At 38.4% G+C, this 13,740-nt stretch overlaps 1 protein-coding gene and 1 long non-coding RNA gene across 29 annotated transcripts in view; one reads left to right on the forward strand and one right to left on the reverse strand.

Moving 5' to 3' along the window:
- The window catches only part of adgrl2a (adhesion G protein-coupled receptor L2a), a 203,995-nt gene extending 193,292 nt beyond the window's left edge, over positions 1 to 10,703 (reverse strand). For 17 of the 28 annotated variants that reach the window (XR_016495320.1, XR_005051450.2, XM_090232274.1 and 14 more), the window contains exon 1: positions 9,764 to 10,697. The gene's annotated coding sequence lies outside the window, so the exon portion shown is untranslated. Of the gene's footprint in view, positions 1 to 9,763 lie in introns of all 28 variants that reach the window. The other 11 variants (XM_090232273.1, XM_090232271.1, XM_021599938.3 and 8 more) reach the window with 4 other exon arrangements.
- LOC149984057 (uncharacterized) lies at positions 10,540 to 13,508 on the forward strand. The gene is made up of 2 exons (XR_016495323.1): positions 10,540 to 10,842; positions 11,010 to 13,508. It is a non-coding gene; the product is annotated as an uncharacterized LOC149984057 (long non-coding RNA).
- The last annotated feature ends 232 nt before the right edge of the window (positions 13,509 to 13,740 follow it).

The raw sequence follows: 13,740 nt of genomic DNA on the forward strand, positions 1-13,740 counted from the left end.
TATTTTATCCCTGGCCTACAATGTAAATCGGAAAAACAACAATGTAAAAAATACAAAGTGTGACAAATGTCCCCTTTTTGGCTAATGCACTTAGGTATGTAGGATTTGTGTAGCATGTCTTAGATCCAAAATGTTTACAACTTTTGCTAATGGTCAGATTCATCAAGTTCTCGAGGCTACGTTTCCACAACGCTGTTCATTTAGTAAAGGCTATAGGGTTAACAACAGGAGGATCTCTCAGGCAATGCAAAAAAAGGTGCATGTGCCAATCCTAGATGTTATCAGGCACAACAAAGCCAACTTTTTAGAGACTTTGAACAGGCTCCCTTTTGGAGCTGTGGCTCCTTGGCTGCCCTAGGGCCTGCTGGACCTATTTCTGATGGTAATGGGGGCTGGATGCATCCTGTCAGCTCGCTCCAGACTTGCTAGTTATCAGCTCGAGGTGATGAATGATGGAAATGCCACGAGCGGCAACCAGTGCAGCTCTGCAAGGACAAAAATACACCCCTGCCTCCCCTCTTTTTGTCTCTCTTTTTTTAAATAGTATTTTATTCCATCAACTACCCAATTGCATGGCTTACACCAGTTGCTGCAGGGGATTGAGAAAAGGGATGTTCATGTTGCATGTTACTGACAATAGCCTATATATTTTAATTCAGCGCTCACTCAAGTGTAACAAATCCTTTGCGCACAATGAGCATTCATATATACAACTAAACCTAATTTAGTGTAAAAGTTTAATATTTATGGTAATCTTCAATTTCCTAACTGAAAGAAGTGTAAAAAAAAAAAAAAAAACAGAGCACATTGTTTATTCCATGTCTTAAAGGATGCTAATGGTAATACCAACTCAGGCATGAGACATATGGCTCAGTTCAGATGATAATGCCAGGTGTGTGGTGGTAGGGGTTATATTTCTCATACCATATTTAATTACAACCAACCTAGTAGGAGGTGAATCACTATTCAGCAAACAAGTCCCCTGAATGGTAAAATAAGTCATAGTTTGTGTGATTTTGTGACAGAAATACCACCTACTAATGTTCCACACTTTATTTGGAGGGAGGCATAGATTCTGAGTGTAGTTTCATCACGTCATTTTTTAAATACACTTTTGGAACATACAAGAAGCTATGTACATTTTGATATTCCAACTGACACAATTTTTTTTTTTTATAAAACTGAAAATCTAACTGTCAGACAGATAAACCCAAATATAGCCCATTCTGGGCAAGCGTCAGTACGATGCCAGGCCTGGTGCAGCTGTACAAGCAAAGCTGTACAGGAAAGGCACCACGGCCACAATCGCTCAATCTTCCCCGTGTTAATCCGACACAATCTGCATTCAATGCAGCCCTGCTCCTTGGGTCTCTGTGTTTCTTTTCACACCCCGAACTAGGGATTTAGACCTGGCAGGATAGTGGGCATATTGTAGAGCCAGTCCACTTTCTTACTGCTTAATCACACTGGGGTGTCGCAATGTTGTAACATTTGTCGCTAATGTGGCACTTTATTTCAGTTGTTTAATACGAACCATAACCTCACTACTGTCCATTGTTTTGTAACAACATTAGATTCATTGTATTATGTTACAACAGAGAAATGACCGTCGTTATAGTCTCTAACTGCGTTTTTTAAAATTATTTAAATATGGCTAGCTAGCTAATGTGAGGCCACAACAAATTACAGTGGATTTAAAAATGGTTACATTTTCTTGTTTAAAGTGCCTTCAGAAAGTATTCATACCCATTGACTTATTCCACATTTTGTTGTGTAACAGCCTGAATTCAAAATGGATTTAAAAAATGTATCTCCCATCTACACACAATACCCCATAATGACAAAGTGAAAACATGTATTTTGACATTTGTGCCAATGTGTTGAAAATGAAACACAGAAATATCTCATTTGCACAAGTATTCACACCCTTGAGTCAATTCATGTTACAATCAACTTTGGCAACGATTACAGCTGTGAGTCATTTCACACCTGGATTGTACAATATTTGCACATTATTCTTAAACTTCTTCAAGCTCTGTCAAGTTGGTTGTTGATCATTGCTAGACAGCCAAAGATTTTCAAGACAATTTAAGTCAAAACTGCAACTAGGCCACCCAGAAACATTCAATGTCATCTTGGTAAGCAACTCCAGTGTATATTTGGCATTGTGTTTTAGGTTATTTCCTGCTGAAAGGTGAATGTGTCTTTTGGAAAGCATACTGAACAATGGTTGCCTCTAGGATTTTACCTTCGCTTAGCCCTTTTTATAATTAAAAAAACTCCCTAGTCCTTGTTGCAGCCACCACCATGCTTGAAAATTTGAATAGTGGTACTCTTGCCCTAAACATAATGCTTTGTATTCAGTACATAAAGTTTATTTCTTTGCCATATTTTTTTGCAGTTTTACTTTAGTGCCTTATTGCAAACAGGATGCATGTTTTTGAATATTTTTATTCTGTACTGGCTTCCTTCTTTTCACTCTGTCATTTAGGTTAGTATTGTGGAGTAACTAACTACAATGTTAATGATCCATCCTCACTTCTCTCCTATCACAGCCATTCAACTCTTTAATTGTTTTAATGTCACCATTGGCCTCATGGAGAAATCCCTGGGCGGATTCCTTCCTCTCCGGCAACTGAGTTAAGAAAGACACCCGTATCATGGTAGTGACTGGGTGTATTGATAACCCATCCAAAGTGTAATTATTAACTTCACCATATTGAAAGGGATATTCAATGTCTGTTTTTCATTTTTACCCATTGCGAGGCATTGGAAAACCTCCCTGGTCTTTGCGGTTGAATCAGTGTTTGAAATTCACTGCTCGACAGAGCGACCTTACAGATAATTGTATGTGTGGGGTACAGAGATGATGTAGTCATTCAAAAATGATGTGAAACAATTATTGCACACAGAGTGAGTCCATGCTCATTAACGTATTAAGACTTGCCATAAGAAAGGGGATGAATACTTTTGACTCGACATTTCACGTTTCCATTTTTTATTAATATCTAAACATTTCTAAAAACATAAATCCACTTTGACATTATGGGGTATTGTGTGTAAGCCAGTTACACAAAATCTCAATTTAATCCACTTTAAATTCAGGCTGAAACACAACAAAATGTGGAAAAAGTCTAGGGGTGTGAATTCTTTCTGAAGGCACTGTAGAAATCACATCATTGCTAAATCATCCAGGCTTCATCTCTCAGGCTAGATGCCCCCAGCACCCAAGCAGGGTGTTTGCTGTAAGCAACATGTTGTTAGGGTGTGCCACAAACAGTATTAGAGTAAAACATCAACACCAAATATATTGAGGTACAGGACAGAACAAATAGTTCAGTCCAATGGAAGTCAGTTTTTACTTCACAGTCTCATTGCCAGACTAAAGCTATGTTCTTACATTCAGGCTCAAATGGAACTAAATCTCACCTCCCCAATGGCCGATATTTCACTTAAAGGCCCAGTGCAGTCAAAAACGTGATTCGCCTGTGTTTTGTATATATTTCAACATTGAGGTTGGAATAATACTGTGAAATTGAGAAAATTACAATAATGCCCTTTTTTGTCTAAGAGCTGTTTGAAAAGGCAGGCAGAAATTTCAGCCTGTTTTTATGGGATGGAGTTTTGGCCTGCCTGGTGACATCACCAGGTGGTAAATTAATTAATAGACCAATAAGAAATAGAAATCCAAACCTCTCTGCCAACAACAGCTAGTTTTCCATTTTCCCTTCTCCACTCAGACCACTCCCAGACAGTCTAAAATTCCAGCTTGAGAAAATGTTAATTTGCTAAGAAGCAATTTTTGTTTGTTTTAAATTGAAATTGTAAAACATAATCACAATAAGGTACTTAATCGTTACCCAGAAAATATTTAATATTGAGATTTTTTTTTAAACGGCTTCAGTTGGGCGTTTACACATCTCTGTTGGGAGTGGCATTTGTCCTCTGTTTTTCAGCATTTCCCCTGGAAATTCCTCTTGAGTTGACCCACCGTATAGCTTCTGTTTTGTCAGGGACAGAAGAGTGATACCGCTATATGGTCAACAGAGAGACAGAGTGCCTCTGCAGGTCTAGCTGTGACAGTTGCCGCCTTGTTACAAGCTCCCTCACTGTAGTCAAGATGAGCTTCGTAGATGTAGCCACTCAGTGCAGTGGGTTATAGGCTAACCTCAACAATGCATCTTTGTCAAGAGCAGCTTTTCCAAGGATCGTCTCTGTTTGAGGGCACAGTACTGGGTGTGCTGTATGATCCAGGGCACAGGAAACCCCTTCTGATCACAGAAGGTGCAATTCCGAAATATGGTTGTGCATCAGCAGTTTTTCTCTTGTTATGTCAGTCACTCAATTAGCCCATGTCAGTAAAAAAAATAATTGTAAATTAGTCTAGCCAGCTCTCTCTCGTCACTCTCACTCAGAAATCATATGAAAACCTGCAAACATTTCCCTACATCCTATAGTAAAATATGTAGAATTTCAGGAAATTATCTGTAAAACTGCTAATTTTGCCTCCAACCCATGGCAAAATTATTGGAATTGCAGCAAACTTGCTTTACAACTGCAACATTTTTTTACACCCATGGCAATTGCAGGAAATTAACTCTAAAACGTACATTTTTTCTCTCCGCTGTCAAGGGGGGACCGCTAAACTCTTTTGTTTGCTAGGTGGGTGAGGGCCCCCAACAACATTTAACTTATGTGTGGGTATGGATGTGGGTAGACAGACCCGCGAGCCACTGCGGCCCCTCATGATGAGTTCAGATTTTGTGGCCGCCTTTTACCCCATCAAAGTTGCCCATCCCTGATCTAGCTAGGGTAATGACGGCTCTGAGCATGAAATGTAACACTGTCGCTATCCTCTGTTTGTCATACCGCATTTCTCAGTAATTAAATACAATCTTGTATCTAAAAGGTAGCTGTTTACAAGGTCCAGCAAGGCACATTAGCAGGGCAGTCATAGGGTGTATTTTGTTAGGATGTATGGGTGTTAACAGATGCCATTGGAATATGGGCTTCTCCTGATACTGCAATGCCCTGCCTGTCGTATTCTTGTGGATCATCATTCTCCTGAGTGCACTCCAGCCTATTCGTATCACTATTCGAAACATTTCAATCATCAGAAAAATACATTTCATCATCAGTTTTATCAAATTTCCCTGGCCCAACCATTATTGGAATCCTGGTGCCATTAGTGGCTGCTGCAGCTGAGAGAGCCGTAGTAGGTTAAAAGGTGCACAGACACGCACTGTTTTTTTATTTCTTAACACAGCACGGCAAGCCCGAAACCCAACTGTGTGGTCAGGCTCGGGCTGAGAATAAGAACTTTAGTGCACGTACCACCAAAAGTGAGGTGTGTGTGTGTGTGTGTGTGTGTGTGTGTGTGTGTGTGTGTGTGTGTGTGTGTGTGTACGCACATATATTTACAGACATATTTTATTTTGTGTCTATATTCAGTCTTCATTATTATTTAATTAAAAACAAATACAAAATAACTTTTTCTATTTAGTCGTACTTCTTTTAAGTTTATAATATATTTAATAATAACAGTCATTCATAATATTATTTTCATAATTTGTTGATAATGACATAGTTAATTAAGTTACATGTTTGTCAGAACATTTCTGAATTATTTCTGTCAAAGCTGACAAAAGTCTGTCAATATACGGCACAAGAGAAAATATAACTGTCTCATTGGTTACACTTATGCCTGCCGCTTATGACAGACTACATGTTCTATTCAAGAAAAAGAGATGCCTAACGTATGCAATATGGTTCTGTAAAATATATATAGTTGGCCACAACCAGTAACAAAACATATTTGTTTATCTTTAGCACTGTTTTATGCCACTAGCCATGAGTTTTACAGCTATGCTTTGAAGTTCTTTGTGTTTCCGTTTTATTTCCAGAATCCTATTCAGAGGAGCACCAAAAGGGGCAAACTAATGAAAAGGAGATGCTAGATAAGCTAAGGATGGCTACCACTTGACCAGTGGAAAAACAATATAGAAGCCATAGAAAAAGATCCTCACTATTTCTTTCACGGGTCTAAATTGACCCTTATTTATTGTCACCATTGTACATGCTATGTCATGTCCTTGGAAGGAAATTAAAAAGGCAAGCAAAAAGTTTTACCTGCCATTTCAGAAGGTAAATAATTATCCACTGCTACAGAAGCCTTTGGCAAGTGGAAACAAATGTTTCATAAAATAGCAGGGAGGGGAACACCCTGGCTCATAGTGTTTTACAGATTGCCAATATTAAAATAAAATCAGTCATAAAATGGGGGTGGTATTTTGGCCCAAAGACCTGCACATTACATACAATTTGCCTTAGCCCTTTTTACAGCCTTGTTTTTTCCATTTAATGAGAAGTGATTATCCGCACAGTAGGGCTCTATAAAGGGGAAACACCAACAGAAATTATTGTGTCCGAAAACGCCTCTTTGTACAAGACAGATAACATATTAACCATAATTAAGTGTCCGTTGAAGGGCTCATTGTGTGTCATTTTACTTGCGAAGGAAGTCACTTTAACTCTGTGAATGCATGTACTCTTGACCTGTGTCAATCTGGTGTTCCTTACATTGTGAATAAAAGCAAAAGCACAGCTCCGGGCCATTCTGGACAGCATTCGTAAAAAGCACAACGGCACTTTCACACCACTTTATTTGGAGGAGCCTAGTCAAACAAAGCCCCAACGTGACTACGGTCACATTCTGAATGTGGGTTCAGTTCAGTAAGAATAAAAAAAAATAGCCAGTGTGCACAAAGGGGTCACAGTATAAATACAACTCCAAAATCAATAATGCATTGCCTCAATACAGTCATAACAGATTAGGCTATCTAGTATGGTTGTGTAGCTTCAAAACTGTAGGAGACGCAAAATCATCTACATGATCCCATTGAAGTGGAGGAGATGCTCTAGCATGCCACTCAATCATACCTGAGCAGACTTCTCTTGGCATTTAGTGTTATCTATTCAAAAAATATTAAATATAAGCATTAATAGTGGTTCTTGATTTTTCTAGCCTACACAATATGATATTGTACAGTATGCGCTACTTCTCCTCAAATACACGGTCTCTATGAGGTTAAAATTAAACACTTTACTATTTTTGCTTGATCACAATAATGTAGGCTACAGCTGCAATCAAGAATAGAGAGCTAATGATAATACGTACCAGTTTGGTCCCCTAAATCCATAGAGGACTACACTGAGTCTATTGATCTGTGAGTGGAAATGAACAGAGAGGCAGAGGAGCAATCCGGGCTCTGGTACATCAACAGCTGCAGTTCTTTGAAACAGGACGCACTCCCTCTGACACAAGACTGTGTCGAAAAAGCGACTGTTGGTTTGAATTAAACAATACCGCGCTTATAAAGGCATATTGGCTCGGGAAAGTGTGATTGCATAGAGCTAAAAGACATAAAATAGACCAACACATGAGAACCCACTAAGAAGCCTATAAATGGCCTAAGCTATACATGGGTGTATGATTCACAACAGCTTGAAATGTATCTAATGGTACTCTTCTCAACAAGCTTCTGACAGTTAACCAGATACTCTCTCTGTTCATAAAATGTACATGCCTATACCTATTCTGCAGATGTATTACATTCATAATCCTCAACTAATACACAATAGTAGATAAAAAATGTAGAATATCAAAACAACCAGTATTGCAGTTGAGTGGAAATAAAACTAGAAAGACATTATTACATGTTCCCGTGAAAATATCATTCAACTGGCAAACAAAAAAGCAGGGAGATTGTGTTTTCACATAGAAACACAATAAAAGGGGTAGAGACGGGCTACAAGTTCACCTCCCATCTTACTAACTCACACTCTCCCTACCCTTTCGGCATCAGATAACCCTATTGGTTACAAGGCTGGAGTTCTCTCCATTGAGCAAGAGTTGTGACCTCTGTCAGTTGCTAATCTATTCCTTCAAACATTTTGTGCAGAAACATGTGAAATGGCATCCCCTCTATGAAAGGGGCTGGGGAAGAAGAGTAGCAATGTGCCTCAACAAATCTAAGAGTGCAGATTCTGTTCGCACACACTTTGTTAAAACAACTTCACAGTTGAGTTATAATATTAGTTGCATCATTTGACCTACCCTGTTTGCAGCCAAAAATAAAGTTACATTTTACCCTATGGGACTGATGAGATAGATGGACTAGAGCCTATTTGCAAGGGACTAAAGTATTATTCCATTTATATATTATTCCATTTATAAACTAAGACAATAAAATACAGTTAGCCATTCTAGATGATCAGCTATAGCCTATAGCTTCATCTGAGGTAGGTTTATTCATATTTGTATAAATTAATATATATTTAGACGTTGAATTACGGACATATTTTTATCAATATAAACACTTTTTTTATCTTGTGAGTAAGCCTACTTATTATGCTAATGGCTAACCTTTATTCTGTCATTGCCATATCTAACGCTGGCTGATCGCACGCAGAAACAAGTGCATATAATTGATCAAACCCAGTCAGGAACTTTCATTAGCCTTTCACATCAGGCGTAACGTCTAACAAAATATGACAGAATCGAGAATCGTGCTGGTAGTTTAGTGGCGGAAAGGGGAATGCTGGACTGGAGTAAAATGTATGCTGTACAATGAATGATCGATATTTTGTTTCTCCTCTGTTCCACTGCTTCACACACAGCCGTTAGGACGCTGAGTTGGCCGGGGTAATATATGAGCTCCGCTCCGCATGTTAGCTTTTTCTCCGGTCGTTAACACATGCAGGTTGACAAGATGGTTTTGGTACTGGTAAAAAATGCATATGCAGTAAAATTATCTAATTTACTGCCACTGTGCGCAACTGTGTGTTTCAAGATAGATTATATCTCGTCGTTTCCTTAGAATTTATATTTTTAACCAATTATTTCACATTTTCAACATCAAGTTTCTGCCTGTCGTATTAGGCTACATATTGTTCTTCAGTTCAATGCATTGCAGTTTAATTAACTCGTTTTACACATAATATTGTCTGTCTACTATGATGCAAAGACAGGCTATTCTAGAGTTTTCCCTTCTCATAATATAGCAGTCAAGGCCCTGGCTAGACTGAAAGAGCCTCATTGCTCTCCAGAATCACAGCCACATTGATCTTAGATCACTGCTAACATACAGCCCTATTCAAGCAAGGAACCCATTGATAGGCTACATGAAAAAACCCCAGCAAGGAGCACAACTCTATCTACAACTTTAAAGACATACATTCAATTCCAATTAAATGGTGCTTTACGTGTTCTGGTTCATATAAACGTGTTCCCCCTCATTTTAATAGTTTCCATTCACTCAAACTGAGAGGGAGGCAGCTGACCAAATCAATCCACATCTGGTTGTTTTTATTAACCATTTTTCAATTAACCATGGTATCCCTTGGATAATTTTAATTTGCCTACTTCAAACAGTTCTGTTCTTTAAACGTTGACCTGATTCATGGCAAACCTGCTCTTTGGTTTTTCATAACTCAAGATTTCAAGCAGCCTACAGATGGTTTGTTTGTGGTCTGGGAAAGTAAAATATACAACTGCAGTGTGTGATTAATGACTTGATATCCTCACATATGTGAGTTGGAAAGTATATCTCTGAATTTGACAAACAATTCCCCTAACAACGTGATACAAGAAAGTTACAGACAGAGACTTTTCAAGAGATTAAACCACTCTTGGATATGGTTGGTAAAGTGATAGTAGGCCTAAGTAATAGGGAAATGCAGTTCTCTTAAAGGCAATCCTTACCTTTCTGAGAAAACAGTCACGATAAATGCGATGAAATCAGAGGCAGAAAAAAATCTGTTGGACAATAGCTGTGTGTAGAAAGCAGGCAGTATTGTAACAGGAACTCCTCTGCAGATCAGGACACAGCAGTGTTGAGAGAATCTCTGCAGTTCTGATGCATGCTCCACTTATCTGGGACAGATAGGGCTTTATCGGGCAGCTGGTTCCTCTTTCAGCCCATACATTCCCCCAGACCGGACATACTCTTCCATGGCAAGGTGCTGCTCAGTCTTAACTCATCAACAGTTCTGCTTGAGCATTTAATCTCTGCTCCCCTGTTCGCCTGGAGTCAAAGCAACAATCCACAGAGTAGAAACCCGAAGAGACAGAGGGAAGAAGAGCGAACAGGCAGTGAAACCTGTTCTCTGCAGAAAAAAAGGAGACTGCAGTTGATGTCAATCCACGCCGAGTTCCCCTGGATGAGAGAATGAGGTTCAATGGTACTGCAAAGTTAAAGCGGCTCGCGTTTGGGAAAAGATACCGCTCACAGCATTGAGAGACTTGCTTGATTCACCGGAGCAGGCTTCCAGTAAACAGAGCCAGTGCCCAGTGCAGTGAGTCGCAGCAGGGCAGGCTGCCTTCTGCAAGAGTCGTCTGTGAATGGACTGCTGTCAAAACCTGACACGGAGTCCCGATCCACACGGACTCGGAGTCGACACACACACATCCAATAGGAACGAATCAAACATATTATCATGTCCAGCAAGAAGACTAATGCTCGGCCGTTTAGCCCTGACTGTCGCAAAGAAGATTACAGTGAACAGAGTACAAATGTGAAGTAGATTATCTATAAATATATGCCACTATTTTACTTCTCCATTTTATTTTTGTGTAGGAGAGGCTCAATCCCCTCACAATAGGCAGTCCAGCCTATTCAACCAATGACTGAGGACTTATTCTTACTTGAACACTACCTAGCATCAAAAAGGAAGGAGCAGAAAAGTGCAGAGAGAATTTTTTTCTCCAACTGGCCTCAATAAAAGACAGAACGACCATTGCAACAGACCAAGGGGGAAGGTGATCTGCTACTGTAGAGAGAGGTGGGCAAAGCTGACCAATGACTAAACAATGTATCTTGTGTGATTGTGAATTGTTGCATAATGGTGACAAATTGAATAGCAATAAACTGTATGACTGGAAATCTAAAAGTATGTTTTATTTTTGAGCTACCATGGAATAAAGGGCTAATTGTTAAAATATGTTTTAGTTTTTTTCAGAATCCTATACATCAACGAATGCAATACCTGGCTATTTCATAATTTTTCAAACGTTATCTTACGTATTAATTTGCTTATTTTGGATTTAACTTCAGTGAAGATCAGTATTCGCAGGCAAAACTGCTAAGTGGCAACCATCAGACGGAGGTGATGCTGTGGAAAATGTTAGGATCTGCTTGAGGAATGCAGTCTGGGAACATTATCAGGCACCAAGAGACTGGTATACACCTGGCTTCAATAAAAACGTCCTTTCAACTGTTGTGAGGAAATGTGAAATTGAGTCATATTCACCAGGTGAAGGTGAACGGATGAGACTGGAATATTTGTGTTTTCATAAGCATTTTACACAATTATACAACCGTTTTTAAGGGACAAAAAGAGAAAGCAGATGATATAAAGGTAATCCAAAGGCAGACATTCATATCTGAAGGAATACTGTTTCTGTATAACTAGAGAGAGTAGATCATGACAGTCTTAAATGGCTAAAAAAGCAATTTTGTATGCATGTACTTTTACATTTCAGGCCTATATGAGACATATAGGCCTACATACATTCTATCATGTTACATTGTAGCTATACTTGTTTAGTTACATCTGAATTGTTACACATATATTAACACATTATATTAATTAACTACTTTGTTATCGATAAGGGGGAACACTGTTAATTACAATGTTACAATGATGATACCATCACACATTGAAGTGAGACCACCAACTTTCAGTATGTGGTCCCTATTTATTGTTCAGTGCATTCAGCCATTAAGATTGTACAGAAATGGTATTTGTGTTTATGATGAACGTATTTGTATTTTTTAATTTACCCTTTATTTAACAAGGCAAGTCAGACTGCTTTGATACCAGTGATATCTCACATGTGGTATGCTGGTTGCAAGTAATCACTTGCCAGACAGAAATGTTTTAAATGGTGCGTGCTTGGGGCACCTCGGGTTAAAGTATAACTTTTTCCAGACCTGATTGCTTGGCCCACCTAGCTTGCAGACAGGGAAATGAGGGAGGGAAACAGAGAAATCAGAGTTGCAAGATACTTTTTTTTCTGAATTAAAACACTAGTAGCACCAATGTTGAATCAAGCCTTATTGAAGGCTACCAAACGAAGGCTACCAGGTAGCCTAGTGGTTAAGAGAATTGGGCCAGTAACCGAAAGGTAAGGTTGCTGGTTCTGAGCCGACTAGTTGAACACTCTGTCGATGTTTCCTTGAGCAAGGCACTTAACCCTAATTGTTCCTGTAAGCCACTCTGGTTTAGAACGTCTAGTAAATGAAAAATGTTTTGTTAGTGATAATGTCAATAAAGTGTATCTATCTGTTTTTATATTGGTTATATGTGTTGGGGCACACTTTGGAGGAAATTTAGTCAACCATGAGGAGAATAAACATGGCTCCCTTGTTCCCATGACTTGTTTTGAACCGTCAATTGTTTTTTGAACAATTTTTATAGTTTTTCTCCAAAAATATTTGCACACAAAAAGTCTGTGTCTCTCCATGGACTACTTGATAATGATGGCTAATGATTTGTAGAGGTTATGTGCCCCATAGATAGTTCACACCTTAGTTAACAGATACTTGTGTATAATTCTGATTATTTTTAACAAGTTTAAAAGTTATCTGACTACATTGCCCTCTTGTTTCTTTGTTGTTGGCTTCCAATTCATATTGCTGCTAGCATATCTTAGCAGAGTTTTTTTTTATACTTTAATATATTTTTTATTTAATAATTAAATTACATTTATATTGATTTCCTTTATTATTTTCCCCTAACCTCACCACCCTTCCCCTAATTGGAGTAAACTAATGGACAACAACACTTAGGCTTCTACTTCCAGCGTATACATACTATATACATTTTTTATCTCTGAACACCATCCAGTTTTGATTTCTATTTGTCATGTATTTTTCAACTGTGCACTGATGTTTCAAAAAAGTTCTGAAGTTTCTACAGACTGTAAATAAATGTAGAGTTTTTTGCTAAGAGTATTATTATATTATGACTTTTTAAATCACACAGCAGTGCTATTTGCAGAGTTAGCTCCAGGTAAATGTTGCAATTCTTCAGTCTTTTCTGAACCTGTGACCAAAAACAAGCTACATATGGACAGTATCTAAACAAATGATCTAATGATTGTCTCTTTGCTGCAAAATCTGCAGAGCTGGTATGGTTGTATCCCCATATATATAACATTCTATTGGTTGCAAGAATGTATAATAATTTAAATGGAAAACTCAAAGTTTTGAATCCAGCGTTGTTTTGTGTATCAGTTCATAAACCATGTGCCATGGAATCAGTACATTGAAAATCTCTTTCCAACTATTTTGCAATCTATATGGCACAACTGTCAATTGTTTGGTCCTTAAATGAAACGGAAGAGGTATTACATATGATAACTATTGATGCAGTTAACAATTGTTTTTGACATGGTGAAAAGTTCTGTGTCTGGAAAGCCCATGAAATAAACTTGAAAAACTCTCAATTCAATAGAGTTGTCATTCTAACTGTAAACTAAATGGTTTGAAAGTTTAATCTATGAAGGACCCTTTGAGGATAGAATTTCACAGAGTAAAAGTAAAATACCTCGGGCAAACCTCCAAATATGTGTTCCACCATGGAACAGGAACAAACTATCTAGCCTACAAGTATACTTTTTCTCTCTTCAACATATTTGCATAGAACTACTGGCTTTTCTTGACCCGTTAACCAAAT

The sequence above is a fragment of the Oncorhynchus mykiss genome, chromosome 4 (genome assembly GCF_057628025.1).
Source record: "Oncorhynchus mykiss isolate SJ-2025 chromosome 4, ASM5762802v1, whole genome shotgun sequence".
Lineage (NCBI taxonomy): Eukaryota > Metazoa > Chordata > Actinopteri > Salmoniformes > Salmonidae > Oncorhynchus > Oncorhynchus mykiss.